Here is a 21,582-nt window from a genome sequence, read left to right as displayed (position 1 = left end):
GCCATGCCTTTTTTCTCAGCAGGTCAAAATCTTCTTTTGTTCTTTTGAACACTTGGAATTAGAGTAGATAGCAGTGACACCTGCTGATGAGGGCAGTGTTACCCAACTGCAGTCTTCTCCGAAGTAGCACTCTCCAGTGACACTGGCAGATGATCAGGTGTTTCAGATCTATGAGAACTTCACAAATACTTTTCACTCTCTACCAATTGGTACGTAATTGGTTGAGATTTAAAAACCTTAAAACAACATTTGAAAAATGTATTATTCATGTGTCTTCTGTGACTTTTTTTCCATTTCTTTGGAAGAACTTTAGCAATAATAGCGGAAATCTTTTGATGTATTAATCTGTTTAAACTAATTGTTCTTCTGATCAAGTACAGCAAAAACAGAGACATGACTTTGTTTAAAAAATCTGACATGTTAGTGAGGTTTTGGAAAGGATGATTTCAGTCTTGCACTTGAACTGAATTCCAAAATTAAAAAGCCATTTCCTATCTCAGTTACAGCTGCCACTCTTTGTAATAGATTTTCCTCCTTGATACAGTTTTATAGCCAAGACACAGACTTGTCTGTCAAGGCAAGGCCTTAGTTCTGCACCTGCTGGAGAACTGTTAGATTTTTCTGTGCCCAAGCCAAAGCAGGTGATTCTAATCCATGTCTACAAACCTTATGTAAGAAATAAACTTTATAAATCTTTTATTTTTTTGGAATATAGTTTGTTTTTATTTGGCTTGGGTCAACTATTCTTTAATATGAATGTCCTTTTACATTATCATATTTTGGGACTGCTTTTCAGGATCTTCCGTGACCTCAGAAAGGGATGCTAAGGTGGTGACAAAGAAGTATATTCAGAGGAAGAGAGAGTCAAATTTGCTCCTTTGCATGGCATTCTTTCATTGAAAGCTGATCTGTGCTTAATCTGTCCCCAGAGTGCCCATTTCTCAGTGACCTACAAATCATTATATTCTCCAAGCTACTTTTTTGTTTCCCTTGAGAGAATTAAACTGCAGTGAAAGTATTTACTGGTTTGGTGGCTTCACCTATGTTGTGTCTTTAATACAAAGGTTCGGTAATAGAGAATTGCTTTCTGTGTAGAGTGAAAAAAAGCTTGTGCATCTTTATATCACTTGATGAATTTGAAAAGTTGTAGGCCAAAGCATTCGTTAAGCACCGTTGCTGCTTATAACTCTAAGCATCCCAACCATTGACAACCAATGTATTTTGTGTTGAGTGATTGTAAGAAATCAAAAGGAAATATGAATTAAGTAGATATGAAATAATGAAACTGAATAAATATGTGTTTTGTAAGTGTAAGCGTGCGTGGCTGTCCTTCCTTGTCAATATCTGAGGGAGGCCATGCCTCCTCACGGTCACGCTCTTGTCATGGTGCTCAATCAGGTGAAAATTAGCTGTCTTTAAAGCTGAGGCCCCTCAGGCTGGACTGAGCTGTACTGAGTCTATGAGCCCAGGCTCTCAGGCAGGGCAGGGCACCAAACGGTTATGGGGCTTTGGTCTGCAGTCAAGTCAGAGCAACAAAGCGTCGGGTATCCTGGGCTACTTCCTATGTCCCCTTTGCGTGGTACTGCTGTTCTGTGGGTGTCCTCCGTCTCCCCAGGGTAGGTTGCCAGTGGTAGTCCCAGCAGCTCCTTGGTGTCTTGGTTGACTGGCAGCTCTGGCAAGTCCTAGGTATGGCTGGGGTTCTCTTTGGGCTCCAGCAGCAAGCAGGATGGGTCTGTCTCCCTCAGCAGCTCCAGCCCAACTGAGCTGCAGGGCCCACCTTTTATACTTCCGTTCTTGTCCCGCCCCTCAGCTTCCGGCAGGGCGGGCGCAGCCTTCCTGGCTCTGCAAACCAAGGAGCGGGTTGTGGTCCCTCCTTGTCAATCTCTGAGGGACACCACTCCTCCCCCCTGCAGTAAGCTTTACAGAGGATTAAGTTGTGGTTGACAAATCTGCTCTGCCGCATCAGTAGACTATGACATGTCCTTCTTTCCTAACCCCACAACAATGTTGGATAACAAGAACGTATCTACTTAACCATCTCTCTATAAATTTCCAGTAATCTGTTATTAATGCTTGTATTCATGTAACTATAACTAAAGATGACAGATGTAAAAACTGTTGCATTCCCATCCCAATGAAGCAGTGAGGTGTGAAAAATGGTTGGGAACTGCAAAATATAGCCTTTTGCTAAATCTAATGACAGTGCCTAACTTTGTGATGAAAACACATTATTGTGAATGTCAGTGCACAGGGAATTGTTGAGACAGACTGCAATGATGATTGCTAAAGAAATATCAAAAGCAATAAAACATAGAACAACAATCTTCCATTGGTTTAGTTATAATTCATACGGGTTATCACTTTTGCTGTGTCATTTCACACAGGAACTCGCATTTAATATGACAGGTGATCCTTTAAATAGAATTCCTGGGAAAAAGGCTTCTGATATTAATATATTAAATACTTAGCATGGATGCTGAAATATTTTGCATGCTTAAAAGATAAAGTTAAATACTGTGTTAAGATAAAATTCAAAATTCAGGCAACTAGTAAATTAGTTAAACCTGTTAAAGAGCAGCTTGTGGAGTTTAGCATGAGAATCCAGTTAGATTTCAAGACAAAAGTAAAAAGAGTCCATTCCTGAACTCGGTTATTATATTTTGCCTACTAAAGCTAATTGATTTAAACACTCTTCCTATTCAGAAGAAAGATTTTGTCTTGTTATATGTTAGATTGCTTTTACTGATGGCCTACACAAACTGGAGGAGCTGCTTTCTGTTGACTGTTACATGAAGTGTTCATTCTGAAGGAAGTCTTGTGTGGTTTCTTCAAATCTGTTGCTATATTTCCATTTAAGATAATTTTTTAAAAATGTATTTATTGTTCATCTAATAATAGCATATAATACTTCCTCTGGCACCATTAATGTTTTTTTCATAGCAAATCATTGAACTTAAAAGGCTTCTCTTAAAAATTGTGGAAGTCTTTAATTTCATTCATCTAAATTATACATTTTTTTAAATGAACTTCAGGTTAAGGCTGCTAGGCAGGATGAGATCCATGATGAGAGCAGTGTGGAACTGCACTACCTGAGTCCTGGTAGAAGGAAGCATTTTACCTGCATAGGACAGCCTTACCTCCACTTGCTCTGTTATCTTACCAGTGGCTCTTTCCTGCACCTTACATAGAAGAGCAGACTGTGTCTCCCAACTGGAGCAGACATACAGTGGGCAGGGCAGGGCTAAGGCCATGCCCCTCTCAGGTGTTCAGTGCTGCCATCTGTGTTAGGACACCCTGCTCTCATAGGGCATAGCCTTGTGAGTGGGCACGGTGTGATGACGCACCTGCACAGAGACAGTCACAGTTTGCCCCTTAGCCATTTTATTTTCCAGTAAAAGGAATTATGATTATTTACTATGTTGCTCTCAGCTCTTGTCACAAGTGGCCAGTAAATCTTCTTGTCCCTAAATTGTTTCTGAGGCTCTCACCCTGCAATTGCTGATCTTTATTATCCTTCTGTCCTTACATGTGTGGCTCTTCTATTGATCTAAGCACCAGTTCTGTGAGTGTAGGGAGAGTACAACCATGGATCAAATCTGCTATTTAAAACTGAAAGGAATATACTTTTTGTTGTTCACATGATAAAAATCCATATACCTTTCACTACAGCTGAACTGTAGCTGATTTTTAAAGCTTGACCAATTGAACAGTCTTTACTTTGTGTTTTTCGTAAGGAAGACTCTGTCCCTCCGGGCATTTGGAAAGCCCCTACCAGGAGTCAGCTCATTAACATAATAACCAATTTAAAAAACCCTCTGAATTAATCATTTGCTAGCTCTGTTTTATAAAATCAAATGCTTATTTGAATAAACAGACACACAACATTTTAAGATGTTAATTTTCAAATTCTTAAAATGTAACTCTACCATTGCCCTTTTCTTCCTAATGTTGCTTACTTTACTTTTCCTTTGATGGATTTATACTAGTTATTTTCTATTACTGCTATTTTGTGATTTTTTTTTTAATGGAAGGTGGCTTTAAACGAAAAAAAACCAAAACAAAACAACCTCTACCAAAACTCTGCTGAGCAGACCAAATTTTATCCCCTCCATTTTTTTTTAAAAGACTGAAAATAGTAGTTCTGTGTGTTTCACATATGGCAATCCAGACAGTTGGCAGGAGGAGTAGGGGTGGGAGCTTATACCATTCTGCACCTGCTGGGAGAGAAAAATTTCCAATGAGAATCCTAAGGACCCCACATCTCATCAGTTCTTTCTCTACCCTGAGTGAATGAGCTAGCTAGCTCCCTTGACTGCCTAGTAACAAAAAAGGAAGAAATAAAGAAAGAAGGAGAATTTGTGTAATGGGATTTGATTTAGATAGATAATTTTTTTATGGCATTGAGTGACCATTAAACAGCTCACACTTAATGCCCAAAGCATATCTACACAAAGATGGGATTTCTTGAAGGTATCGCTTTTATTTGGCATTTGCTATAGTAGTGAAATTGGATAGATGAGGACCAGTAGCTTTTCTATAGTCCACAATATCTCTATCATTTGGCACAACATAGGATATTTTGCTTAATTTCTGTATCCCATGCTTCTTTAAGATGTGTTTAGAAATGTTCTCAATTACTATATGTTGATATATTTCCTTCTGTAACCTAGATTATGAATAGTTTGGTAGAATAGTCTTTCCACTTTTAAATAAAAGATTTAAAAAAAGAAGTAGCAGTGGTTAAATATTCACATAGTCTGTATGCACAACCTAAGTGCAGCCAGTTATTCAGATGAGACATCTAATAATGGAATATCTAAGTAAAGCTGTCAGATTTTTCAAAACTGGAACTGGCTTAGCTAACATTCTGAGATATTACAATGTTCCAATATTAGAATAGTGTAAGTAACAGTTGGGGCTAGATCCACAAAGGCACTGAGGTGTTGCAATGCTGACCATTACAGTGCCTTACTTTTAGGTGCCTTGCCATCCAGTGGAATTCATAGCCCCAATTTAGATGCCTAGACTCCCTATACAGTGCATGGAAGAGTTAGGCGACTAAGGCCATGTCTACATTTCCCGGGGATCAATGCTACTGTGATCGATACAGCAGGGGTTGATTTAGCGGGTCTACTGAAGACCCGCTAAATCAACCTCAGAGCACTCTGTGATTGACTCCTGTACTCCACCAGAAGGAGAAGATTAAGGTAAGTTGACGGGAGAGCGCCTCCCGTTGCCACAGCACAGTGCAGACACCACAGTAAGTTGACCTAAGCTATGACCTAAGTAGTGTAACTTAGGTCGACTTATTGCAGTAGTGTAGACAAGGCCTAAGAATGGGATCCGCAAAAGGCAGTGAGCTGATCAAGGAGCTGTCTAAGGTAGCAAGTAGGAAATACTGAGCAGAGGGGCATGGCCTAAGCCCTGCTCCTCTCAGGGAGTCAGGCACTTAACTCTGCTTGAAAGTCTCAGCTGTGAACCCTCTCCTGGACTTAGGTGCCTAAACTGTTTTTTTTGCAAGAAATGGCTGGGGGCGGAGAAGAGGCACTCTTTTAACCTTTAGGCCAGTAGTTCGAGCACTCACCTGTGATGTGGGAGACAAGGGTTCAATTACCCCCAACCCCTCCCCAGCCTGATGTTGAGAAGGGTTTTGAAGCTTTGAATTTGGGTTTTCCACGTCTCAGGGGAGTTCCCTAAGCACTGGGTTATGGGATATTCTGGTGTGGATCTTTCTCGGGGCTTGTCTACATGGCTAGTTAGTGCATGGCAAGCCAGGATGTGAATGTGAAGTGTGCTAACCTCCTGCATACTAACTGTCTGGACCTTCTGCTGCACACTAGTGCGCATTGATGAACTCTCAATGGGCTAAAGATGATATGGTGGGCTGCTGCTGCTTCCTCTCGCTCTCTGCCTCCCTCCCCTCCTGGCTGAGTCGTGTGAGTGTAGGAATGCTCAGAGAATGCCTATTGGCTCAGGCAAGATTGGTAGGAAAACACTGTAAGGGAATACCTACTTTAAGGGTCCTGCTGGGCCTTGGGCATGAGATAATTGCTCAGGCATCTAAATGAGGCAGCAGTGCACATGCCCAGAGGCTGAAACATAGGGAATGGAGATTTAGGCATCAAGGGATTTTAGTTGCCTGTAAGTTAGGTGGTGGCTTAGCAAGGGTTTGGAGGATCTCAGTGGCACCTAAATGTTGGATATAGGTGCCTACCTGCCATTTTAGGTGCCTAAGGCCTTCTGTGGATCGAACCTTTAGTGAAGATAGTCACAATTTTTAAGTCCATTTTATAATATGGTGTGTGAAATCCTGGCTCTTCTGGAGTAAAGGGCAAAACTCTCATTGAATTCGGTGGGTCTAGGATTTCACCCAAAGGATTTAACCTCTCATATTATGGAATAAATTTTAGTACCTGTATGTATACGATATAGCAGCAAGTTTGTGGTCTCCAGACAAAAGTTATTGATATCATGAAGGTTTTTTTTTTAAAGTTGTGTTATAGAGCTTGAATTAAGTTTACATTATGAAAGCCTCCTGGAAGTCGAACCACCTCCCTATTTTTCAGGTTATTTGGCCTCAAGTGACTTCACGAGCTGTGTTAAAGGTGTCAAGCGGGGTTACGCCTTTTAGCAGGTAAGGTCAAGTTAATTGCTTTTGTGTGTCTTTAGACTGTGAATTTCCAGGGAAGGGATTGTGCTTTCTGTTCTATTTGGAAATTACTTATCACACTTTGGGTACTATGGGCAATTAGTAATAATACAAATGATAATTTTCAGGAATATTTAAGAGTAAATCCCCACACAGGACTGCTTCAGAAATCTTCCCAAATGAGGTTACTGTCTGAGATAGGAATAGCCTAAGAAAATAAATCACCTTTGTTTTAATAGTTTACAAAGTAAACAAAGGTTCTTCGTATAACCAAGGTTTCCACTCTGAAATTTCCACTGATAATGACTAAGGTCCCGGTCAAACATTTGGATACAGGGGCATAATTAGAAGTTAGTATACTTTCAGACTTTGCCCTGATGTCGGCTTAATTAGTTTACCAGAGAGAAAAGAATCAATATGGTAATGTGTTTATGTACAGGGAATAATTTATTATTTAATCTATTTATAAGGAGCTTATTGTGAGATAGCTCAGTACCTTAGAGTAAGGGCTGAATACAAAAAAATTAAAATCTTCTAAAGAAAAGCCAACCCATCAAACACAATACAGAGTGAGCCAGCATGAGGAACTCCCCACTTCAAAACAGTTCAATTCCTCAAGTCTTGCGTCTGTCTGCGTCCCTTCTCTATCCACCTCCTTTGTTCTGGCACAACATTTTTTGTGTCTTCTTCCCTCACCTCCCCATATTCTCTGGGGAGAGAAGGGAAGAAGGAAGATCCTGGGAACTACAGGCCAGTCAGCCTCACCTCAGTCCCTGGAAAAATCATGGAGCAGGTCCTCAAAGAATCAATCCTGAAGCACTTGCATGAGAGGAAAGTGATCAGGAACAGCCAGCATGGATTCACCAAGGGAAGGTCATGCCTGACTAATCTAATCGCCTTTTATGATGAGATTACTGGTTCTGTGGATGAAGGGAAACAAGTGGATGTATTGTTTCTTGACTTTAGCAAAGCTTTTGACACGGTCTCCCATAGTATTCTTGTCAGCAAGTTAAGGAAGTATGGGCTGGATGAATGCACTATAAGGTGGGTAGAAAGCTGGCTAGATTGTCGGGCTCAACGGGTAGTGATCAATGGCTCCATGTCTAGTTGGCAGCCGGTATCAAGTGGAGTGCCCCAAGGGTCGGTCCTGGGGCCGGTTTTATTCAATATCTTCATAAATGATCTGGAGGATGGTGTGGATTGCACTCTCAGCAAATTTGCGGATGATACTAAACTGGGAGGAGTGGTAGTTACGCTGGAGGGGAGGGATAGGATACAGAAGGACCTAGACCAATTGGAAGATTGGGCCAAAAGGAATCTGATGAGGTTCAATAAGGATAAGTGCAGGGTCCTGCACTTAGGCCGGAAGAACCCAATGCACAGCTACAGACTAGGGACCGAATGGCTAGGCAGCAGTTCTGCGGAAAAGGACCTAGGGGTGACAGTGGACGAGAAGCTGGATATGAGTCAGCAGTGTGCCCTTGTTGCCAAGAAGGCCAATGGCATTTTGGGATGTATAAGTAGGGGCATAGCGAGCAGATCGAGGGACGTGATCGTTCCCCTCTATTCGACATTGGTGAGGCCTCATCTGGAGTACTGTGTCCAGTTTTGGGCCCCACACTTCAAGAAGGATGTGGATAAATTGGAGAGAGTCCAGCGAAGGGCAACAAAAATGATTAGGGGACTGGAACACATGAGTTATGAGGAGAGGCTGAGAGAGCTGGGATTGTTTAGCCTGCAGAAGAGAAGAATGAGGGGGGATTTGATAGCTGCTTTCAACTACCTGAAAGGGGGTTCCAAAGAGGATGGCTCTAGACTGTTCTCAATGGTAGCAGATGACAGAACGAGGAGTAATGGTCTCAAGTTGCAGTGGGGGAGGTTTAGATTGGATATTAGGAAAAACTTTTTCACTAAGAGGGTGGTGAAACACTGGAATGCGTTACCTAGGGAGGTGGTAGAATCTCCTTCCTTAGAGGTTTTTAAGGTCAGGCTTGACAAAGCCCTGGCTGGGATGATTTAACTGGGAATTGGTCCTGCTTTGAGCAGGGGGTTGGACTAGATGACCTTCTGGGGTCCCTTCCAACCCTGATATTCTATGATTCTATGATTCTATGATTCTTTGAAGCTCCCCCTCTTCTTTCTTACTTCAGTCTCTCCTTCAGGGCCTCCAGAATCATCTCAGTTGCTCATATGTGCACTCACACTATAAACATTCAAATCCTCCCCCAACCTTTCTACTCTCCCCGGAATCTCACTGCTCCCATTCATTCATTGATCTCTCCCTTCACCCCAACTCTCCACTCATCCTCAGGTGCCAAGTTTTGAAAAGCTCCTTATAAGATGCCCTTTGCAAGAGGTGTGAGTGAAGCAAGGGAGCTGCTGCTAGGGCTTCTTCCTCCTTAATGGAGAAACTGTGATTTATGCCTCCTCCTCCATTCCTTTCTTTCCCAGTTGTGGTTTCCACTTCCCTTTCACACACAAACTCCCTTCTTCTCTGCTGGGCTCCCCCATCCCCACCATTTCACTCCCCCAGCTATAGTCCTTTATCATGGCAGCAGGGCTCATGCTACTGTCTGTCTTTCCTCTCAGTGGGGCAGCAGGGGAGCACTGAAAAGGGGATGGGGAGGAGTAAGAGAGACTGTGGCTCTACAGCAGCCTCCATTGCCTGGAGGAGGAAATCCACATGAAACATTGAGGCTTGACTGCTGCCTCATTTTTCCCCCCTCACCAGGATATATGACATTCCAGCACAGATGCAGGCAGGTGTGATGTGGGAATTCAAATGTGTGAGCATGCCACCCAAGGCATGACACTTGTCAGTCCCATTCACCCCCTCCCCATTCACTCAGGGCTTGTCTATACAAACAGTTAATGCATGGCAAGTTGGGGTGTAAATCTACCTCTCACTAGCCTCCCACATGCTATATGTCCGTGTGGACCCTCCTGGTGCACACTAAAAGTTCCTTAGTGCGTTTTGATTTCCCCACTTTGAAAAGGAAGTAGCTTAAAGCTCACTAGGGAATTTCTAGCGTGCAGCACTAGGTCCATATGGACAGTGCATAACAAGCTAATATGAGGTAGGTTTGTAGCCCGGCTTGCTACTCACTAACTTCATATAGACAAGCTCTCAGTCACACGATCCATGCACTCACTTCCCAGGAAGTTACCCCTAGAGACGGAAGAGGGGAGTATCATGGCCCTCCTGCTGTTAAGGGACGTGTCCCACTGTCCACCTTGGTAAGTGTTTGAAGGAAGTAGTTGAACTCAAATTTACATGTAAGATACTTTCCTGTTAGCTGATTAAAGTAAGATGGAAAAGAGGGAGAAAAACAGCCTTAGTGAGATATAACAAAAAACAAACAAACTGATGAAAGATAAATAATAGAAGAAGACTAACTCTTCACAATTCAGATCTTTTGTGTGTTCTCCCATTGGTTAGAGTGTCTGTCTGCGGTTTACAAACCAAGATGACTTTTTTTTAAAAGTGTAAACATTCATAACTGAGCCATGCACAGTACTTTGTTCTGTCATTTTGAATTTGTGTCCCTCTTCTCAGTTCAGTAAGCCCTTTCAAGTGATATCAAACATGAATACAGCATTGGGAAATATTACAAGTGTATTTAAATTGTAAGATGGTTCAATTTTTCATTTTAAAGTTTTTCTATTGACTGAGAACATATGTCTACTTGTACATAGAACTTTGAGTATAATGTTGACAATTATTAAGCATTATTTTAGGGTTACAGTAAGTATCTTTGACCTTCAGTCCAGACCATCAAAATACTGCTGGCAAAGTCATCTCTCTTTACTGTTGCTTTGATCATGTAGCATCCTCCTCCTTTAAATCACTTCAGTGGTTCTGCTTTACTGGTTTATTGCTTTATGCAACAAGGTCAAACTTCTTGTCCTTGCATTTAAGGCTCCTCTGTATATACTGCAGTGCTTGCCAACATCTCTGCTCTGGTAATCTTTCATGTGCCTCAGCCCTGCCCTCTCTGCTCAGGGTGGGGCTGTCTGTTGACTTTTTGATCCAAAGGAACATATGTGGAAAGTACTTGTTTAGAAAATAAAATCTCAAGCTTCAAGTCCTGAGTATGTCAGTATATTGTTTAGAATGAACTGTAAAAAAATGTGTTTCCTTTACCTACAGTGCTACACTGGTGTTAAAGGGAATTTTGCAGTTGCGCATGTCCCCAACCTGTGCTAAAAAGAGAGGTTAGCTCCTCCTCTTTTCTTCTGCGTTTGGGTAAGCAGTGCTCACTCTTCTCTCTGGTTAATTCTGTGAGGCTCCCCCGCTGTTTCATTCCCCTTTAATCACTGGGGCTACACAATAAATTAGACTAAAAAGGAGTAAAGATGGACAACAGAACAGCTACAAGATGAGATGATAGACTTTAGTGGATGCTTTATCAGTCTTCTCATTCTCCGAAAGTACAGTCAATGAACTGAAACTAACTAAAATAAGGGTCTAAATACTTGTTCTTGACTTGGGTCACATCCTTTCAACAGGATTTGGTTTTCTAATGCCTGGGAAGGATTTTTGTCAAGAAACATATTACATAGACAAATTTAACTCAACTTCAGCAAATGCAGGCACTCTTCTGCTTCCTGCTGGGAATAACTTTCTCCACAATAGCCCCTTCCATTTAAAGCATCTGCCCTCAGATTGTTAAATTGGTCCATATTCTTGGGGGTCATTTTAGATTCCACACTGCACCTTGTCAAGGTTCCCTCCCCACCCTGAACTCTAGGGTACAGATGTGGGGACTCGCATGAAAGACCCCCTAAGCTTATTTTTACCAGCTTAGGTTAAAAACTTTCCCAAGGCACAAACTTTGCCTTGTTCTTGAACAGTATGCTGCTACCATCAAGCGTGTTAACAAAGAACCAGGGAAAAGGACCACTTGGAGTTCCTTGTCCCCCAGCAATCCTCCCAAGCCCTTACACCCCCTTTATTGGGGAGGCTTGAGAATAAACACGTTGAGCACAGACCAGCTTGGGTTTCTTAGGACCCTAGAAACCCAGTCAGATTCTTAAAAAACAGAACTTTATTAGAAGAACAAAACAAAGATACAAGAAACACTCTGTAAAATTAGAATGGAAGATAATCTCACAGGCAGTCAGATTCCAAACATAGAGAATCCCTCTAGGCAAAACCTTAAGTTACCAAAAAAACACAAAAACAGGAATACACATTCCCTCCAGCATAGCGAATTTACAAATCAAAACAAAGAAAACCTAATGCATTTTCTAGCTAGATTACTTACTATCTTTACAGGAGTTGGAGGCTTGCATCCTTGATCTGTTCCTAGCAAAGGTATCACACAGACAGACAAAAGCCTGTTTCCCCCCGCTCCAGATTTGAAAGTATCTTGTCCCCTCATTGGTCATTTTGGGTCAGGTGCCAGAGAGGTTACCTTAGCTTCTTAACCCTTTACAGGTGAAAGGATTTTGCCTCTGGCCAGGAGGGATTTTATAGCACTGTATACAGAAAGGTGGTTACCCTTCCCTTTATATTTATGACACACCTGGACATCCAAATAGCCAGAGTGACAAAAATGCTCACTTCCATCTGAGCCTGGCCAGAAGATTGAACCCAATTCTCTGCACACGGCCTTGGCCATGGTGGTCTATACTTCTGTAATATCTAGGCTTGACTAGTGTGATTCTCTATGTTTAGGAGTGAAGCCCTGTGCCAAGAGAGAACTCCAGCTGGTCCAGAACACAGCAGCCCACTTGCTCAGCAGCACAGGTCCCTGGGAACACATAACCCTGATTAGCTGCTGTCTGCACTGCTTCCCCATTAACACAGAGTTAATTTTAAGGCTGTTGTCCCGAGACTGGCCCTGGCTACCCAAAAGACCTGTTTCTAAGAACGTGACCTTCCACGACTGCTTTGTTAGAATATAACATAAGAACAAAAGAATGGCCATACTGGGTCAGACCAAAGGTCCATCCAGCCCAGTATCCTGTCTTCTGACAGCAGCCAATGCCAGGTGCCCCAGAGGGAATGAACAGAACAGATGATCATCAAATGATCCATCCCGTTGCCAATTCCCAGCTTCTGGCAAAACAGAGGCTAGGGACACCATCCCTGCCACGGGAACAACGAAACTGTCAACCAATAAGGGGAAATTCATGAGCCTTCAGGGGAACAAGACCCATGTATGGAATTTGCTGCTAGATGAAATAAGAGTCACCATTCACTTTGCTGCATTCAGACTAAAAGCAACATGACCTCTTTGCCCAGGATGTCTGCAATACTACCTTCATTCTCATACTTTGTATTTATATTAAAAAAACCCCAGACACTAAACCTGCCTTCCTGACCGGTGGCGAGCAGGAATGGAAGGGATTGATATCACTTTTGCTGTTTGCACTCTTGGGAAGTGATCTGACACTTCAGAGGTGGGACCCAGTACAAGAACCTGAATAAAGAGAGAGAAAAGAGTTACAGATTTGAAAAGTTTGGAGGCAGAAGGAAGGAGGGAAGATAGGTCCTTCATTAGCCACGCTGGCAGGATCATGAAAGAGAGTTTTTGAGGGCAGGTTTGTTAGCAAAGGGTAAGGAGCCAGATGAAAGGAAGCTGCTGAGGATGAGGAAATGCGGGGGAGGGGGAATAATTGTGGGAACAAAGGAGGACAAAGTGATAAGGGGAAATTGGGTTAAAGGCATATGCTGGCGTAGAGACATAGACACGTGTCTGAAAACTGGAGCTGTGATGGAGAATGGGAGCGTGCAGGGATGGGATTGATAATCACATAGTTCTGACGTGATTTGCACTGGCATTTGCCATCCTTGAATCTGGCACTGATGTGCAAACTTTCAAATAACAGAAACAATAACAACAACCTAGAGTCTGTGAGAAGCCACTTCCATACATAATAAAGACTAGCGCAGTCCCTTCGCCCCAGAGTATGTGTTAAAGTTTCCCAGTGTGATTTCTATTGGCACAATGAATGACAACAGCAAAACTATCGACAGTAAGAGTCAGAATGGCCCTCCGTTAAAAGGATAACAGGCAGTTTCTAAAGCATCCATCGTTTTTTCCTCTTTCTGACATTCGTGGTTTGCAAAGTGTACAACTTGTGCTTTTAGCCAATATAATTCATTGGCAAAGTTCTATTTTAGGGTGTGCATAAGGAGTAGGATGATATCATACAGATACACCTACTGTGGGCATTGAATGGTGAAAAACATGCTGCAGGCTTTTCATAATGCAAAAGAAGAGCATTTTGGACAAATTATTTATTAGGCCTTTTTGGATAGAAATGCTTAGTTTCGGAAGCCTCGCTTCATTTATAATGTTAACACTATTTTGCAATACTATTTTATATAATTGTGTATGCTTCTTGCTTAAATTATGATTTAAGGGGTTTAGTTCTCCGTTAAAAGACATTCATAATGAAGCCTGCTCAGCATAATAGTTGGAGAACTAAAATAGAACTCCTTGGCTCTGATACAGAATAACAAAATGTGAGTTTGTTTGGTTTAAGCTGCAGTAACTGCTAGTTTTAATGCAGTATTACAGAGAGATATGTACTTACAGACTAAAGCAAATTAATTATGTATGGACTATTACCACTTCCTGAAAATTGTTATTGAATTGTTTGGTAATATTACCATGGTGTATTCCAGAGGAATAGGTTACATGCCTATGCTGCTGTTCAGTGGTAAGCTGCAAACAATCACGATTGCTCTTGCATCCGTATAGGCAGAACTATAGATGGGTGTCAGTTAAGGGCCCATATGTGCTGTCATTTAAACAACTGTTGTCAAAGGCACTAAATATTTGCCTGCTGTAAGTATACCTGTTGTTATTCTGCAAGCAAGATTTTAAATACACCTTTTCCTGTCATTATGAGTTTTGTGGTTTGTGATTCTTTTTATGATGTTCTGTCAAGAAAACAAAATAAATACAACTACCACAGTGTATTTTGCTTCATGTCAACCCTGGCCCTTGCTATATACCTGGCTGCTCTGTGTGTTTGTTACATCTTGACTCCCTGTAATGCTCCATAAATCAGTTGACCAACCTGTTCAAATACTTTGTAATCTCAGTAAGAGATTTACATCTTTACATCTGCAGAGCCCTTTACACACAAAAAAGAACCACAAGCATGTCTATCCTGCTATGCTGGCCAGGTCAGTGGGGCCATGGGGCTGTGACCGAAACCTAACCATCACTGCCCACTTTTAAATAGCTGATGCCTGTGCCCCTCTGGGATTTATGCTTGTCTCTTGAAAATAATCAGCCATTCACAAGTATAGGGGGAGTAGTCTCCCCTCTGAGCTGACGGAGCAGTGTGGGGACATTTAGCTCTTTCTGCAGGGTGGAGCTACAGGAGTGCAGAGATTTGTAGATAAAATATGTTCTTGTTAGTCCTGGATTCAGAACTGCAGCAATAAGAGGTGCCTGCATACTTTTTACCAACTGAAAAGCAGAATGAAGCTCTTAGAATGTAACGGTAGTTGTTTTTGTAGTTGTTTTCCTCGTTGTTTTTGTAGTTGTATTGATCTGACCCAAGATGAAGAAGAAGGAGAAGAAACAGGATGTTTGGACAAGATGTGGGAGATGTTTCCATGTACAAAGGGGCAAAGTGAATGGAAGCTGCAGGAGATAAATGAGATTGTGTGGAGAAGTAGTGATTGGATGGAAGCATGGAACGCAAAGGGAAATTAGAATAGGGATGTGAATTGGAGAAAGGTTGTGAGCCATACTTTTCTCTCCCACTAGTGTAAATTTGGCTGCCTGCTTTACTTTAATGGAGTTTCTCTTGGTTAACAATGGTATATCAGAGAACTGAGTTAGATCTTGTTTGTTTTAAGGGTCATGTGTATAAACTTATGGAAAATTACATTTTAAAATAAACAGATGGTAATTATTTAATTTCTCTAATTAAATCCTATTTATGGGCTTTCATTACAAATTATTTAATTTATATTGATATAGGAGCGTGCTCGAACTATAATACATATTACTATGTAAGTGGTGATGTTTTTTACTTACACATTGTAGGAAAAGCCACCCACCCATTGATCTGGGCACTTCCATGGTAATTAAAAATGCAAAATATATTGTAATACAGTTTCCAATGATCTGAGAATGCCTTGCAGTAGCAGAATATAGATTATATGTGTGGAATTACCTGGGCTTTCACCTGTAATATTTGTTAATCAGCCTTTCTATATGGAATTATATTTTAAGCACTGTGGCCTCATTTATCGTGAGTTCAGTCTCTAATGTGGGATTTGAATTTATAATCCACAATACCTGTTGAGAGAACGCTATGGCTGATCAGTAGCGACATACAAGCCCCTGTCTAAAGCCAATACTGTTTGGTTGTTTCATGTTTTAATGATGCTGTTATGTTCTGATCACAGCTCTCACTCTGTTAACTATGACAACCTTGTAGTTTCATGAAATTATAGTTAATGGAATAACAGTGTTAGAATTTTGCTGATAGCACTGCAGTAATTCAGGTTGATCTGGAATTTCCATTAAAAAGGCCTGATTTGGGGGGATTAATATCTCAGCTCTTTCACAGTACATTTGGTCTGAAATTTGTTTGACAAGATCTCATCCTAAATGGGAACTTGCTTGCAAAAATGGCTTGTCATGTTTTTGCAGGAGAGATAAAAAGCCGTGTAATTTTTACTGTTTCAGTCACTTTTCCTGGGAAGCTTCAGAGAAGCAGAGGCTCTGTTAAGGAAATGAAATGTGGACTAATTTACTCACTTTTAGTAATTAGAGAAAAGCAACAGAGATAGTCCTAAAATTAAAAAAATGATGATTTATGGCTCTCATACTTATAACCCCACTTGGAGTTTGCTAACTCTTGGATCTTTAGATTGAGCCTCTGAGGGCTTGTCTACACTTACCGGAGGATTGACGCTGTGGTGATCACTGAATGGGTGACGCTCACTCTCCCATCACTCCTATACTCCTATACTCCACCTGATTGAGAAGAGTAAGGGGAGTGGATGGGAGAGCGTCTCCCGTCGACGTCACGTAGTGTGGACCCCGCGGTAAGTAGATCTAAGCTACATCGATTTGAGTTATGCTATTCACGTAACTCAAATTGTGCAGTTTAGATTGACTTTTCCCTTTAGTGTAGACAAGGCCTAAGGGGCTTCATCAAAAGAACTACAACTAAGATGGCTGCCAGAGTCCACAGACCCTATTTCCCAGTATGCTTGGAGTCAGGGGTGTGGACAGAAGGAACTTGAAATTTCTGTTGAGGCCAATAGGCAGTTTCTGCCTGGGGTGATCTGGATGAGCAGTCTGCTGGATCAGTGACACATGGCTGCTCATATGCCAGCAACGGGAGGGCCTGTCAGGGCCGTCCCTAGGCATATGCAAAATACGCACTTGCATAGGGCATCATGAAATTTGGGGCACCAAATTGCCTCACATTTCATGGTGCCCTAGGCAGCTGCGTGTTGCATAGGCGGCAGCACCAGCTCTGATGGCCAGCCCTATCCCCTGGCTGGCCCCCACATGGGCTGTGCCCACTGCAAGGGGCAGGGCCGTCTCTAGGGAGTGTGTGGGGCTGAGGACAACTCCCTCCACCCTGCCTCTTAGTCTTCCCCCTGCTCTGCCCCCAGCCTGCCCCCATTCCACCTCTTCCCCCACTGACCCCGCACTCACTGCAGAGGCAGGAAGCGGAGCAACCTGGCCACAGCCCGCTCCACTCTGCCAGCTCCCAGCCGCATCATTCCGCTTCCCGCTGCCAGTGAGTGCTGGGGGCGGGGGGCAGTCCTTCCCCCTCCTCCAAGCCACTTCCCGCTACCGGCGCCAGGCCCCCTGCTAATCCCCCGGGCCGCTCTGGGCCTGTGGGGCCCCCCAAAGAGGCCCCCCACAGCTCCTGCCTCCCTGGCCCTGCAGGCCTTGAGTGCAGCCCTCACCCCCTGGCGGGGAGCAGGTACTCAGGCTGTGTAGGGCATCATAATTGGTGGGGACGGCCCTGCTGACTGTACAAAGAGAGTTTAAGTTCAGTTTCAGTTTGGAAGCTGGGAGAGAGACGGCACGGCTCAGGGAGTCCCTGCTAAACTCCCACGCCCCCAAGAGAGTTTTTGCACTGCTCTGATGCTGAATCTACACTGCATACCTCTTGTGGTGGCATGTACAGTATGTGTAGCTACACACTGCAGTGAAAAGCAGGCTATATCCATCGTGTGGTGTGTAGCTACGCGTGCCAACGGAAGACTGGCAGTGAGGAGGCAGTGGGGAAAGGTTCAGGAGCTCCCTGCAGTGGGGAAAGTCTCCAGCGTTGAGGTGGCAGTGGGATTGGGGTGCAGGGTCTGGGAGGAGTTTGGTGCAGGAGGGGGGTCAGGGCATTGGGTTGCAGGAGGGGGTGCAGGAGGGAGCTCTGGGCTGGTGCAGAGTGTTGGGGGTGCAGGAGTGGGTGAGGGGTGTGGGCTCTGGGAGGGAGTTTGGTGCAGGAGGGAGTTTGGTGCAGGAGGGAGCTCCAGGCTGGGGCAGGGGATTGGGGTCAAAAAGGGGTGCAGGGTCTGGGAGGGAGTTTGGTGCAGGAGGGGGCTTCAGGCTGGGGTAGGGGATTGGGGTGCAGAAAGGGGTGTCGGGTCTGGGAGGGAGTTTGGGTGCAGGAGGGGGTTCTGGCCTGGGGCAGGGGTTTGAGGTGCGAGGGGCAGGCTCTGGACGGGAGGTGCTTACCACTTCGCTCCTGGAAGCGGCTGCGGCCGGCTGCTGCTGGCATGTCTTTGTGCGCCCCTTGGGGGTAGTGGGGCAGTGGGTCTCCATGTGCTGCCCCGTGCCTGTAAGCTGTGTCCGCAGCTCCCATTTTCCTGTTTCTGGCCAATGGGAGCTGTGAGGATGGTGCTGGGGGCAGGGGCAGCGTGCAGAGCCTCTCCTTCCCCCCCGCCAGGGCCACGCAGAGACATGCCAGCAGCAGCCACCCATTTCCGGGAGCAGCATGGAGCCGCGGCAGGCAGGCAGTCTACCTGAGCGCTCTGCTGCGCCGCCAGAGTCATGGCAGACCGGACAGAAATGTTAGATGGGCCAGATCGGGCCTGCGAGCCATATTTTGCCCACCCCTGGATTTAATGTGATAGACTGTGCGTGGGAAGTTGATTTTTCTCCACAGCTTTGTCTTTGCCTCATCACAGCAGGGGAGATAAGACTGACCTTGGTAATTTTATGATAGGTGAGCTCACCCTGTATTGAGCTCACCTCCTTTTCCTAGCTTTGTCTTGAAGTTGAGAGTTTTTGGGGGGACCCTAAACCATTGAGAAGGTATTGAAGGCTATACTGCAATGGAGGCTATGGGGCGCAGGAAACACAATGGAAGTACTGGCATTCATAGGTGGCTGAAGTTTTACACAGAGAACAGAACTAAGGTTGTGTTTGCAACCTTAACTGAGGCATTTCCTGACTTTGAGTTCTTAACTGTTCCTCCGTGATATTTTCTTAACACAAAGAGCTTCAGTAAGAGCTTTGCAAAAACCCTGCACAAAACACATTGCTCATGTGTGTAATTTTCAAAGGGCCTAAATAAATGTTCATCAGAAGTATCATTGGCACTTTCTTTAATAAAGCGCTGTTGTCCAGACCCACTTAAATTTTTAATCCCTTCTGTTTGTTGCTGTAGAGATGTTCAAATAAAGACACAATCATTTTTTTAAAATATAATCAGCAAATTGTATTTTTTTCACTGACCCCTTAACAAAAAATTGCTGATCTATTTTTTCTCAGACTTTCTTTATAATTTCTTACCTTTACATGCTTGAAAAAATTCTCACTCACATTAAAAATTAAAGTTTTGAAAAATGCTGGGGAACTGACATGGCATGAGAATAGAAACCATTATACAACCTTACTGCACCAGTTACTGGTTTCAGAGTAGCAGCCGTGTTAGTCTGTATTCTCAAAAAGAAAAGGAGTACTTGTGGCACCTTAGAGACGAACAAATTTATTTGAGCTACAGCTCATACCACTCTTGCTGTGATGTAGCATGATGTTCCAACAAAACTATTCCGTTTTGGGGTGCCATTTATCTGTAATGGTACACTGATGAAATACCATTGCATAAGTCAAACCTACTTTACATAAAAATAGCATTGCAATGCGAATTAGAAACTTTTCACCTTGAAATTCTAAATCTGTTGAACAGGCTTCAAATACATACTGTACATGATTGTACCTATTATGTTGGAACATAAACAGTGTTAGATTTTCTGAAAAGGGTCTTATTTTAACTATTCTTTCTGCTGCTGAAGGCCCAGTGCTGTTGACAGTACAAATATAGACTGGGGTAGAATAGAAAGCATCCATGGAAAGAGGAGGTAGGCCTATCATATTTAGGCTGCATTGTACATGTGCACTTACATACGTAAAATTGGGTAGAGTATGGTTAAATGGCTGAATTATACTCATTCTCTTTAACAAACAAAATAATTACAACATTTGCAGAAGTTCAGGTGTGTATACTAACGCTGTTCCTTTAAACAATAACTAATCAAATATTGGAAGACTACAGGGTAACTTTTATGAAAATATAAAGAGTGGTAGAGAAACAACCTTTGGTGTCTCAGTTGCTATACAAGTCTCATGCAGTACCTTAGGGCACTGAAATAATGCAAAGTTGTGCTCTAAACCAGTGTCTGGTTTCTTTTATCCGTGCAGATTGCAGATACCAGTGACATGGCGCTGTTTGCATTTTGCATTAAGTGGTGGTCTGCACCAGCTGTATGTGTGTGGTGGGGCAGTGAGGGTTGTTTTGTTTTCTGGAGGGAAGAGGAAATGAATGAAATTTTCTTCATTGTGATGTGAAAATTGGCATTGGCTTTGTCTGAAGTCTTTTTAGGGGACAATGTGACTATCTCCTAAGGGGGGTGAGATAGCTCAGTGGTTTGAGCGTTGGCCTGCTAAACCCAGGGTTGTGAGTTCAATCCTTGAGGGGGTCATTTATGGATCTGGGGCAAAAATTGGGGATTGGTCCTGCTTTGAGCAGGGGGTTGGACTAGATGATCTCCTGAGGTCCCTTCCAACCCTGATATGATTCTATGAAACTGCTTTTCTCCTTGTGCACCAGTGGTTGAGATCAGCTGAAGCACCTTTGTGGATGGTCTCTTTTCCAGGGCGCCTTTGTGGATGGTCTCTTTTCCAGACTAGAGGTAGTGTGTACTTTTTGGAAGGTTCTAAAAACTTCAACTTGGTCCTCCAGGCCTCACATTAGAGCCTGAATTCTTTAACTGCCAGACCATGTTGCCAGGCTCAACTTCTCAGCCAAAACTTTGGCCTGTATTGCATCTATACTAAGGCTTCCTTTTTCAGTATTGCTGCCCGTCATGGGCACTTATAAATTGATGATGATATTTGTATGTATGTGCTGCAGCTAAATGCTGTGGTGGTCAGTGCAGCATATGTGGAGATAAATAATAAATTTGTCCCATCGTTCTGTAGGCATTGCTGGCAACAGTATTTTGGGGATCAAAAGTGGCAGTATCAGTGTGAACTGGGGCTTATCTGCTGAGCCTGTAATATAGTGCTGACCAATTCCTGTTCATTATGATGGAAAGCTCTCCTTTGTTGAGAACCAGTGCACAACTGGTAGTAAGATAGGCATTGCTTCCTTAGATGTTTTAAAATAAATTTCCATGCCCATAATTTAAATTCATTCAAAGTCATGCATCCCTTCCCTTGTATGCTGCTATCTGATGATGCCTTTTTGACTTTGGTTTTTGTGCATACTACTTAGCCATGGTGTCCTCATCCCAGTAAAAAAAACAAAAAAAAACCCAATGAAGGATAAAGTGTGTGTGAAACTTCAGGTAGTCAGAAAAGAGGTCCATAAATACAAATATGATGACATTCAGACACTAATCTGTCATTTTTTAATTCTTTCTACAGCTTCAAAATAGTCTTTCTAGGGTGAATTTCATCTTCCTGCTGACAATATAGTTCGTCAGC

General features: G+C 43.1%; 1 protein-coding gene across 20 annotated transcripts in view; it reads left to right on the top strand.

The window, feature by feature from the left end:
* The window catches only part of FHIT (fragile histidine triad diadenosine triphosphatase), a 1,095,777-nt gene that overhangs the window by 161,201 nt on the left and 912,994 nt on the right, over positions 1–21,582 (top strand). For 10 of the 20 annotated variants that reach the window (XM_073350964.1, XM_073350941.1, XM_073350945.1 and 7 more), the window contains one exon: positions 6,567–6,634. The exons of the other annotated variants lie outside the window; for them this stretch is intronic. The gene's annotated coding sequence lies outside the window, so the exon portion shown is untranslated. The remainder of the gene's footprint in view (positions 1–6,566; positions 6,635–21,582) is intronic. 20 annotated transcript variants of the gene reach the window in all.

This window comes from Lepidochelys kempii, chromosome 7 (assembly GCF_965140265.1).
Source record: "Lepidochelys kempii isolate rLepKem1 chromosome 7, rLepKem1.hap2, whole genome shotgun sequence".
Lineage (NCBI taxonomy): Eukaryota > Metazoa > Chordata > Testudines > Cheloniidae > Lepidochelys > Lepidochelys kempii.
The sequence above is the reverse complement of the archived record's forward strand: the minus strand, read 5'-3'. Positions and strand labels throughout refer to the sequence as shown.